This window comes from Vigna unguiculata, chromosome 3, assembly GCF_037176805.1.
Source record: "Vigna unguiculata cultivar grain cowpea cultivar isolate G323 ecotype 2 chromosome 3, ASM3717680v1, whole genome shotgun sequence".
NCBI classification, from domain to species: domain Eukaryota; kingdom Viridiplantae; phylum Streptophyta; class Magnoliopsida; order Fabales; family Fabaceae; genus Vigna; species Vigna unguiculata.
Window position 1 is genome coordinate 50,971,829 of NC_140794.1, and position 12,119 is coordinate 50,983,947.

The window sequence follows — 12,119 nt, forward strand, 5'->3', positions numbered from 1 at the left end:
CTAATACCTTCCGCACAGGTAACCGACTCCCGAATTTAAATTTGGTTTCGAAGACCATTCTTTTTATGATTTTTCTATAATTTTCCATAATAAACTATGGTGGCGACTCCTCTCTACCATATAAATTATTTTTGTCGTCCCGCCGCGATCTCGGTTGCGATATATATCTTATCTTTTATCTCTTATGTTTTATATCTTATCTCTTATCTCTTATCTCTTATCTCTTATCTCTTATCTCTTATCTCTTATCGCATATATCTCATCCCTTATCTCTTATCTCTTATGTCTTATTCCTTATCTCTTATCTCTTATGTCTTATTCCTGATCTCTTATCTCTTCTTATTTCTGATCTCTTATCTCAAATCTCTTATCTCTTATCCTTTACCTCTTATCTCTTATATATTATCTCTTATCTCTTATCTCTTATCTCTTATCTCTTATGTCATATCTCTTATCACTATCGTATCTCTTATCTTTTATCTCTTACCTATTATAACATCACTTATATCTTATCTCTTATCTCATATATCTTATCTCATATATCTTATCTCTTATCTTTTATCTTTTATCTCTTATGACTTATCTCTAATCGCTTATCTCTTATCACTTATCTCCTATCTCTTATCTCTTATCTCTAATCTCTTATCTCTTATATCTTATCTTATTTTATCTCTTATCTCTTATCTCTTATCTCGTATATCTAATATCTTATCTCGTATCTCATATCTCGTATCTCTTATCTCTTATCTCTTATTTCTTGTCTATTATCTCTTATCTCTTATCTCTTATCTCTTATCTCTTATCTCTTATCTCTTATCTCTTATGTCTTATCTCTTGTCTCTTATCTCAAATCTCTTATCTCTTATCTCTTATCTCTTATCTTTTATCTCTTACCTCTTACCTCTTATCTCTTATCTCTTATCTCTTACCTCTTATCTCTTATCTCTTATCTCTTATCTCTTATATCTTATCTCTTATATCTTATATCTTATATCTTATCTTTTATCTCCTATCTCCTATCTCCTATCTCCTATCTCTTATCTCTTGTCTCTTTTCTCTTTTCTCTTTTCTCTTTTCTGTTATCTCTTATCTCTTATCTCTTATCTCTTATCTCTTATCTCTTATCTCTTATCTCTTATCTCTTTTCTCTTTTCTCTTTTCTCTTTTCTCTTTTCTCTTTTCTCTTTTCTCTTTTCTCTTTTCTCTTTTCTCTTTTCTCTTTTCTCTTTTCTCTTTTCTCTTATCTTTTATCTCTTATGTCATATGTCATATCTCATATCTCATATCTCATATCTTTTATCTCTTATCTCTTATCTCTTATCTTCTATCTCTTATCTCTTATCTTTTATCTCTTATCTCATATCTCTTATATCTTATCTTTTATCTTTTATCTCTTATCTTTTATCTCTTATGCCATATCTCATATCTCTTATCTCTTATCTCATATCTCTTATCTCTTATTTCTTATCTCGTATGTCATATCTTTTATCTTTTATCTCTCTTATCTCTTATCTTATTTCGTGTATTTTATCTCTTATATCTTATCTCGTATCTCTTATCTCGTGTATCTTTTATCTCTTATCTCTTGTACATTATTACTTATATCTTATGTTTTATCTCTCATCTCACATCTCTTATCTCTTATATCTGATATCTGATATCTGATCTCTTACCTCTTATCTCTTATCTCTTATCTCTTACCTCCTACCTCTTATCTCTTACCTCTTACCTTTTACCTCTAACTTATTGGTGCTACATTTTTTTAAAGAAGTTTACAAGAGAGATTTAACAAAATAAATAAATTCACACCATTCCTATTAAAAACATTAATTCAATATATTTGTGAGTCTTATTTTTTATATATTATTAATTATTTTTATTTTTATTCAATATATGAATTAAACTCGTATTTAAATTCTTATCAATTGGGTGCTTGAGAAAATTTGAGAGGGTAAAATTTTTTTAATGCATAACGTATTTTTTTTTTATACAAATATTATCAATCAACTAGTAGGAGACCCGGGTCGTGTTTTTTAGTTTTTATGTTTTGTAATTTTTAAAACTGAAATTTTGTTGTAATTATATAAATCAATTATTTGAATTATTATTATTATTAATTTAATTGCATATAATAATTAATTTTATTATTTAAATATATTATCGATTTAATTAATTATAACAATTTATAATAATAGTATTAATAATAATAATAATAATAATAAATTATATTGAAATGCATATGTATAAATATTTTGAATAGAAACACATGTATATATATAAATACGCTATATTAAAATGAAATACATATGCATGGATGTTATTAAAGTAAATTGTAAACGTATGATGTTATATGATCCCGTATATATACAACATGAAATTGATGTTAAAATTTTTAAATATAAACACACGTAGATATAAATAAAAACATGTATATTATATTATACTAAAATAAAATGCATATTCATGAGTCATCATTAAAGTAAAATGTAGGCATATTATGTAATATGGTCCCGTATAAATTAAATACAACATGAAATTCATGTTGTATTTAATTTATATGTATTTAAACACTTGTGTTTCATGTTTATATGTACATGTGTTTAAGTAGAAACACATGTACATATAAACACTTGAATGTTATATTAAATTAAAATGCGTATGCATGAGTCATTATTAAAGTAAAATGTAGACATATGGTGTAATATGACCCCATACAAAATATATATAACATAAAATTGATATTAAAATTATTAAATAGAAACACAAAAAGATATAAACATGTATATTATATTAAAATAAAATATGTATCAACGGGTCATTGTTAGAGTAAAATGTAGAACTACTGTGTAATATTGTCCCGTATAAAATAACACAACGTGAAATTGTTGTTAAAATTTTGAAGTAAAAACACATATAGATATAAACACATGTATATTATATTAAAATGAGATGAGTATGCATGAGTCGTTGCTAAAGGTAGGATGTAGTCATATTATGTAATATAGTCCCGCACAAAATAAATATAACATGAAATTGATGTTACATTTTTAAATAGAAACACATGTACATACAAACACATGTACATTACATTAAAATGAAATGCATATGCACATGTTGTTGCTAAATTAAAATGTAGACATATTGTTGTTAAAGTAAAATGTAGGAATATTATATAATATTGTCTCGTATAAATTAAATACAACATGAAATTGATGTTAAAATTTTTAAACAGGAAACACATGTACATATAAACACTTTAATGTTATATTAAAATGAAATATGCATATGCAAATGTCGTTATTAAAGTAAAATGTAGGCATATTGTGTTATATGGTTCCATACAAAATATATATAAGATGAAATTTATGTTAAAAATTTTTAGATAGAAACACATATAGACATATGTATATTATATTAAAATATAATGTGTATCCATGGTCCCTTGTTAGAGTAAAATGTAGGCTTATTATGTAACAATGTCCCGTATAAATTAATACAACATGAATTTGTGTTATAAACATGTATATTATATTAAAATGAAATACATATACACAATATACACAAGTCGTTGTTAAAGTAAAATGTAATAAAGTCCCGTAGAAAATAAATATAACATGAAATTGTACACAAATAAAATATAATAAATCTTTGTAATCTTCAATAAATGCAAATTCAAGAAATAATGTCTCGTATAAAATAATACAACATGAATTTGTGTTATAAACACATGTATGTTATATTAAAATAAAATGCATATACACAGGTCATTATTAAAGCAAAATGTAATAAAGTTCCGTAAAAAATAAATATAACATGAAATTGTACAAAAATAAAATATAATAAATCTTTGTAATCTTCGATAAATACAAATTCAAACTCTATTGAGTATTAAAATAATAATATTAATTAATTAAAATAAAATAAAACAGTTCATTATATTTATAATAACAAATAATATTAATAAAAGTAATATTAATAATTGGACAAAAATATTAAAATGATATAAAATTATAATATCAATAATTATAATGATAAATACATTGCAAATTAAGAAAGATAATGTAAAGACGATTAAATATATTGACAAAATAGAATTCTACACATACATAGTTTTTGGACATCAGTAAAGAAATTTAAAATATTTAAATATGTCAACAATATGAACTTAAAATCTTCATTCACAATCAAAAGAAATTTAAAATAATTAATGAAATTAACTAATTGATAAAAAAATACTTATAAATTAAATATGTAACTATTAATTATAAATGTATAAATTAGTAAATAAAAAAATTATATAAATTGATTGTAAAAATAAATATTTTAATCCCATAAATATTTCCAATCCCATTTTAAAATAAATTAATTAAAATAATAATTTAAAATAAAATATATTTATCGATTCAAATAATAATAACAAAATAGTAATTATAATAGTATTATTAATTACCAATTAAAACTGCTTTCATAATTAAAGAAATTTAATATAATTAATTGATAAAGAAAAAGTTTAGAAATTAATCTTATTAATTATAAATGTATAAATCAAAGAGATTCCAAAACGTATAAAATAAAAGAAATTGACTCGCAATAAATAACAAATCATATAATTATTAATTATATAAATCAATTCGTACGCATAAGAGCACAATTCATTAATAACTTTAGTATTACTATAAATAATAAAATCTTATTATTATTATTATTATTATTATTATTATTATTATTATGTGTTATGATTTGATTTTATTAGTTTTATATTTAAGTATCAAATATAATTAATATTACATTTAAATATGTTCTAGTATTTTGTCTAGGTATGGTAAATAAATATGTCTTTCATTTCTTCATGGACAACAGGATTGTCACAACACGAATATAATTATAGTAATTATGAATTTCGCAAAACATAACAGAACGTGTTCATCAAAATGTACAACATTAAAAAATATATAAACTGTCAGTTATCCAAGACTACCTGGAGAAAAGCAAGATCTTCCTGCAATAGTTCTTGTTTTCATTGGTCAAATTCATCACTCTAATTTAGTCATGAAATAATTTAATTGTTATCTGGTTTCTTCAAGTTCAAACAATTATCTGATGCTTTCCTAAAAAGTTGCTCTTCAACCTGATTCAGTTTATTCTCTAAAATGAAGAACACACACAGAGTATTAGATAAATTTATACCTTCTCAAGACATTCTAATATATCTGGAATACAACACATTAAGGAATTTTAATAGAACAAACAATAAGAAGACAATAAACCCAACAAAAAATAAAGTCATAAAATAACTGTAAAGTCCAATAACGTACTAACTTATGATATGTATAACTTCTCAAAATAAACCTAAAGAAGTAAATAAAAATAAACAATTTTTCATGAAATCCATGTTATTGATCCAGATAAAACTTGGGGGAGCTTTGAATCAACTTTTCAAACTCATCCACTGTCTAGGTACATACTCCTCAAGTAATCTTTCCTTGACTGCCCTTATTTGCTTTTCCTTGAACAACATACTTCTCCGTGTTAGAAATTAAAAACCAATTAAGAAGAGAAAACAAATAAGAAAGCAAGAAAGCCAAGTTGACATTCTTTATACCTCGCCAAATTACAAATGTTTTCATTCCTTATGAATCATTGTCAAGCAACCCGTCCATATTTTCATTGGATTCCAATTTTTTCCCCTTGAGGATATTAGGTTGTCTTCTAGATTTACCCTTATTATAGGGCAACTTTCTGAAGTCAATATATTTATCTGAGTGGATAAAACAAACATATTATAGATACAACAGGTCTATGTAAAGCATTTTCAATTGTAAAATATACACAGAGATATACAAACAATCACAATTAACAGCTAGAAGTTGCAATTTATATTATAACCAACAGGCATAAAAGCTCCTGGAAAGAACATACAACCCAATAGCATATCTAAAGCTTAATATATTTAAATTACCTTTAATATTCTTGCATTTAATCTCTCTCCAGCTTTATAGTTTGCTTCGATATTTTAATTTGTTTTTTCATACCTTTACTATTTAAATACCTTTGATGAAGGAAACCTGCAGATACGAAACAGAAACAGAACTCAAGTTAAAATAAAAGTAGAAAATGTGTATTAGAGAAAGGAATAGTACAACACATTTATTTCTCTAAAAAAAATCACAAATTTTACAATCAGAAACCTAGGGTTTTCTTCTCTTCCCCTTCAGACCACTGCTGCCATAGAACCAATGTTTCTCCACCAGCCACCACCAAATACCAACAGCAACGCCGAAGCCATCAACAACGATGCCGCATCCACCAACAATGACGCCGATAGATAGCGTGTCGGAACTCTCTCCTTTTCTTTCGATTTCTCCTTCCCGCGGAAGAGTAGATAGCGGTGCAACCTCGGGAATGTGCCAACTACTGTTGTCGGTGTCACCACCACCGCTCGTTGTCGTCGTTTTCCTTTTTGTTGAAACAGCAAACCGTTCGCGAACAGTTAAAACGATTTCTGTCATAGGATAATGAAAAATAAACAAAAAAAAAAGAAACTTTGGCACCCCAGAAGAAAAAAAAATAAAGAAAACACCACTAAAAAGAACAAACAAAACTCAACCGACTGAATTTCAAATACTACTAATCCATAATGATACCATGTTCAGCCCATAAGAAGTAAAAAAGTACAAACTTTCATCAACAAAAAGCAGAACTAACCTTCAACCGGAAAGGTTTTTTCTGGTCTTCAAAATGCTTTTGATGGAAAACTGAAGAATGAAAATTCTTGGCTTCGAGGAGAAGAAGAATGCTAATTTTCTCTCACCAACGTCAATCAGAAGTTAAATGCTAATTTTCTCTCACCAACGTCAATCAGAAGTTAAACATAAAATGAGCGGGAAATCTCAATAAGTGCAGAAAGACCAAAATACCTATACTCTAGAACATGTGTCAATAAACGGGAGTGTCTAATTTAGTAATTTCACTATCCTAACATTAAATTTTGATTTTTCTTGTAATTATATATATAATAGATTTTAGAAATCCATGAAAATTAAATTGTGAATTTTTTTTATAGGGCTGAATCTTTCATGTTAATAGCTAATAAAACATAAAATTAAATATAATAAATAATAAAAATATTTAGGTATAATTTCTCTTTTGATCTTTGTTTTTTTTTAAATTGACAATAGAATTATGTTAATTACATCAACCAAGCAAACCATCTATATTAATAGTTTTAATTTTAATGAAAAAGTCATTTATCCATTTCAAGAATCGGTACTAAATTGAGACTAAAAAACTAGATGACCAACTTAACATTTTTAAACAAAAACATGAATAAAAAAGAATAATTAAACCAAATATTTATTAAGATATTTTGTATTTCCGTTCTCGTTGTCTTTTTTAGTTTTTTTCACACATTGTAATCATCTCTCATTCTCATATGTTTTCTTTTGTTTTTGAAGAAAAAACAAAAGTTAGACACAAACTTATTATTTTCTATCTCATTTCTCATTTATCCTCTTCTTTTCTTGTATCTTGTCTCATTTGATAATGAAAACATTATGTTTATCTCATGAGCTTTTTATATATTCATTTTTTTATGAATAGAGAAGAAAAATAAATAATGTATTCATAACCGATTTTTAATTGTGACTTTACTATAATATATTTTGATTTTAATAATTACGTGTCTCAATTTTTTATTGGATTACGATAAATTATTTTTTAATATTATTTACAAAAAAAGGTATATTGATAAAAAATAAAAGAATAAATTCATTTTTAAAAGTAATAAAAAGGAAACTATGGATGAAAACAATATAGACTCTATTTCTTCGCATATCTTGAAGCATTATACTATTGATCAAATTGTTTAGTTAAAGGAGCCATTTATTAAAACATTATACTAATGATGGAATCTAATGAATTCAAGATTATATTAATTTGACCCCTCCAATACTTTTGTTCAAGATCCATAACACTTTTGCTCAAAATCCGCTGGTGAATATATGATGAAGTTTTGGACCATTCATAATGCCATTGATAATTGTATAATGTAAATTAGACTTAGTCAAATCAATAAGCATCTAACACTTAAAATTTAAGTCATGATGTATTTCCTATTTAAAAGAACAAAAAAAATCTTTTTTTTTTTATAATCCACGGCATAAGAGAACAAATCATTAGAAGATAGTTTTGTAATCCTTAGATTTATTTTTATTCTAAATCAAATCAGTGTATCTCTATTTATAATTATTTTCGTGTTTCTCAAACTAACATTTGTCTTCCTTCCTTCTCTACTACTCTTCCCCTTTGGCGATTTTATTGTTAGTGTTAATTTAACAAGACATTCAAAAACACCAATGTAACCCATTCCTCAATCATTTGTCACCCAGCCTTCACGAGCAACATATCCAAAAGTTTTGTATATATATCTTTAATTTGCTTTCCATATTTAAGTTCAAGATGTAAATTCTTTTGTTAAGAATTTGAATATAAGTTGAAAGTTTCACATTTAATAAAAATAATAAAAATAAAAAATTTCAATGGTATATAAAAATGTAGGATCTACGAACACTAAACTCTAACTCTTAATTATTTCAGGGTAATTACTATTGAAAAAGAAGGAAAACGAGTGTCATCCTCATTTGTTTCTGATGATATGAAAGAAGAGTATGGATTTCCATGTGAGTCTTTGTAGAGGTCCCTTCCTCACACGAGAAGATAAAACGAGAAGTCACATATAAGCAATTGAAGTTTGTTCTTTTCACGATGTAATAATATAATAATAATTTCAAATATAAAAATTATTACTTAATTTTAGGGTAAAATATGTTTTTGGTCCTTTAACTTTCAGTAAATTTTGGAATTAATCCATTTTTAAACTTTGAACCAATTTAGTCCTTCATTTTTTGAAATACGTGGATTTAGTCCTTTTAATCAAATTTTGTTAAGTTTATTTGACATTTGAAGCGCGTTTCACGAAAGTATTTGACTTAACATTAAAGCAAAAATGTGTCAAACAGTATAAACAACTCAAATACAATCCTAAAATGTATACGAAATATCAAATAAACCTAACAAAATTTGATTAAAAGGACTAAATCCATGTATTCCGAAAGATGAAGGACTAAATTGGTCCAAAGTTTCAAAATGGACTAATTCCAAAATTCACTTAAAGTTAAGGGACCAAAAACATATTTAACCCCTTAATTTTATATAAAGTAATCATACACAATTTATTTCAATTTAATTTTTAACAATTCCATTTTATTTTAATATAATTTTATTAATTTTAACTTTTTTTTTAATTTTAATTAATAACTCACATTTCATTATAATATAGTTTGCAACAATTACATTTTATTTTAAATTACTTTTATGATCAATGATAAAATTATAATAATATAATTTTATCAATTAAATATTTTTTGGTTAAAATACTCCGTTGGTCCTCGTTTTTGTAGTAAAATCTCAATTTGGTTCTCGTATTTTTATTAGTCTCAATTAGGTCCTCATTTTTGTAAATTAGTATCAATTAGGTCCTTTCCGTTAGTAGAGAACTAACACCGTTAAGTAGGTGTCACGTGTCAGCTTCTCGTTTTTTTAATTTTTTTTAATTTTTTTTAATTTTTGAATTTTCTTTTTAATTTTTTTTAAATTTTTTAAAAAAATATTTATGCCACGTGTGTGCCACGTGTCAATCTAATATGGTGATACATGTCAAATTATTGTATGAATCTCAATTTGGTCCTCATATTTGTTAATTTGATTTGATTTAAGTCCCAAATTTTTTTAAAATAATTTTAATTTCATGTGCTCCAAATTTAGAATAAATTTAATTTTTTTATAATTGTAATGATGATACTTTTATTACAAGTGATATTTCAATTACATATTTTTAACAACATTTAATTTATTTAAATTCATATTTTACATTAAACTTTATTTAAATTTTATTTCAAAATTATAAATATATAGATTAATAAATTTATATTCGAAATATTTGTATAATATTCAATATCAACAATATTTTAGAGTTGGCTTAAAAATAACAATTTTATAAATTCTAATGTAAAATTTTAAAATAATTTTATAAAAAATTAAAATAAATATATTTAAAATTTTAATATTAAATATAATTAATATTATAAAATATTTAATAAAAATATCAATTTTAATAAAAATAATCGTAACATTATATAAAAGTAAAATTTCGTCTAAATTTGGAATACCTGAAATTGAAAACTTTTTAAAAAAATTGGGACTCAAATCAAATCAATTTAACAAATATGAGGACCAAATTGAGATTCATACATTAATTTGACACGTGTCACCATATTAAATTGACACGCTACAGACGTGACACGTGGCATAAATATTTTTTTAAAAAAAATTAATTTAAAAAAAATTAAAAAAAAAATCCAAAAAACGAGGAGCTGACAAGTGGCACTACTTAACGGTGTTAGTTCTCTACTAACGAAAAGGACCTAATTGATACTAATTTACAAAAATGAGGACCTAATTGAAACTAATAAAAATACGAGTATCAAATTGAGATTCTACAATAAAAACAAGGACCAATGAAGTATTTTAACCATATTTTTTTAATACATCAAACTCATCGCACTATTCACTAATTTTTTCAAAAACTTTCTCTTATTTTTCTTTATTTTTTCACTATCTTTTTCTTGATCCGAACAATTCCATTTTCACCATCATGAAAAACAAACACAAACTTAAGATTTTATGTTAGAAATGGTTTCATATTTCTTATATAAACAGTTGATACCTCATAAGTGGTCAATCTCTCCAATGTTTCCCAGGAAAAAAGAATTCAGTAGTGATATCGAAGCTGGTGTTAGAGAATGTTGAGATAAATGGATGAAATAAGGATTTCCGATTGTGTTAGAAATGGTCAAAGAATGATATATAAGAAAACAAGACCTACGTACATTAAATCTTATAATTGTGAAGTCATATTTTTTAAAGGACAATGATACTTTAACCTACTTTTTTTGATCTACTTTTAACCCACCACTTCAATCACCATTAGATCATACATCACATCACCAAAAAAAATAAAAAAAGATGATCTAATGGTAATTGAAGTGGTGGATTAAAAATGGGTCAAAAAAAGTAGGTTAAAATATCATTTTTTTTTTAAATGGGCAACTCATTCCTCATGAGTATTCAATCTTCCTAGTAAAAAAAGATTCCAATTCGTTGAGACAAAGCTGGGGTATGCATTAAATAGGAAAGAGAATTTTACTTATACTTTAACAGATTAAACAGAGGGTAATTTGGAAATTTTGAAAAGGTACCGATAAAAGCATTGGAGGTGCATGGAAAAGCCCCTTCAAAAGTGGATACATTTGGGCTCTAGTTGCAAGTTGGGCCACGACGAACACGTTCGGACTCAATAAAAAAATTTGTCCGCACGTTTAATATTAGGGAATGATGAGCATGGCAATACATGGTTTCTTGTTTGTTTATTATCTATAACAATATATAAAGTGGATTTTTCTTTTTGTGTCCACATTTTAAAATATCAATTTTATCCTTTAAATATAATAATTTATTAAATTTTTAAAAATTAACAATTACTTTTACAAGTTTTTTTATAAAATCGGTTATCTCTGTTTCTTCTCTTCTTTTTTATTTATCAATGGTTATTCTTTCATCTCTTCTGCTATATTTCACTTTATTTTTAATAAATATAATTTTAGTTTATATATTAACTTAATAACATTACAGTATTATCCCCTACTAATATAATATCACGTATATTTACAAAATGCATACACGCATTCTGCTAGTTTTCTGTAATGTGGATTGTTATTAGTTTGTTCTTTTCTGTCCTGTGACTAATCGAAGTGCTTGAAAAATTTGCACGATTGAAGAATGTGATAAAGGGAAGTGGAAGAAGATAAGGGCTTCAGGCATAGCTTTTCCGAATAATTTATTCAATCCAAAAATTTCGATTTCATAAGATAATAGTTTGTTATAGGAAAAGTTGTATTGTATCTGTGATCTAATTTGTTGGACTCTCCGTTTAATTGTGATATTTTTATGCCTTATCCATATGATGAAGTACGATTTTAATTGTTTTCCATTTGTTTTTTCAG

The 12,119-nt window shown here is 25.1% G+C and overlaps 1 long non-coding RNA gene across 3 annotated transcripts; it reads right to left on the reverse strand.

The window, feature by feature from the left end:
* Positions 1-5,169: 5,169 nt before the first annotated feature.
* On the reverse strand, positions 5,170-6,837 carry LOC114179793 (uncharacterized). 3 transcript variants are annotated; one of them, XR_003603528.2, is made up of 5 exons: positions 6,706-6,830; positions 6,189-6,502; positions 5,960-6,065; positions 5,603-5,758; positions 5,170-5,506 (listed from the first exon to the last, which is right to left on the reverse strand). It is a non-coding gene; the product is annotated as an uncharacterized LOC114179793 (long non-coding RNA). The 3 variants fall into 3 exon arrangements; XR_014993755.1 differs by having other exon boundaries at positions 5,170-5,758; positions 6,189-6,456; positions 6,706-6,837; XR_014993754.1 differs by having other exon boundaries at positions 5,170-5,758.
* Positions 6,838-12,119: the final 5,282 nt, after the last annotated feature.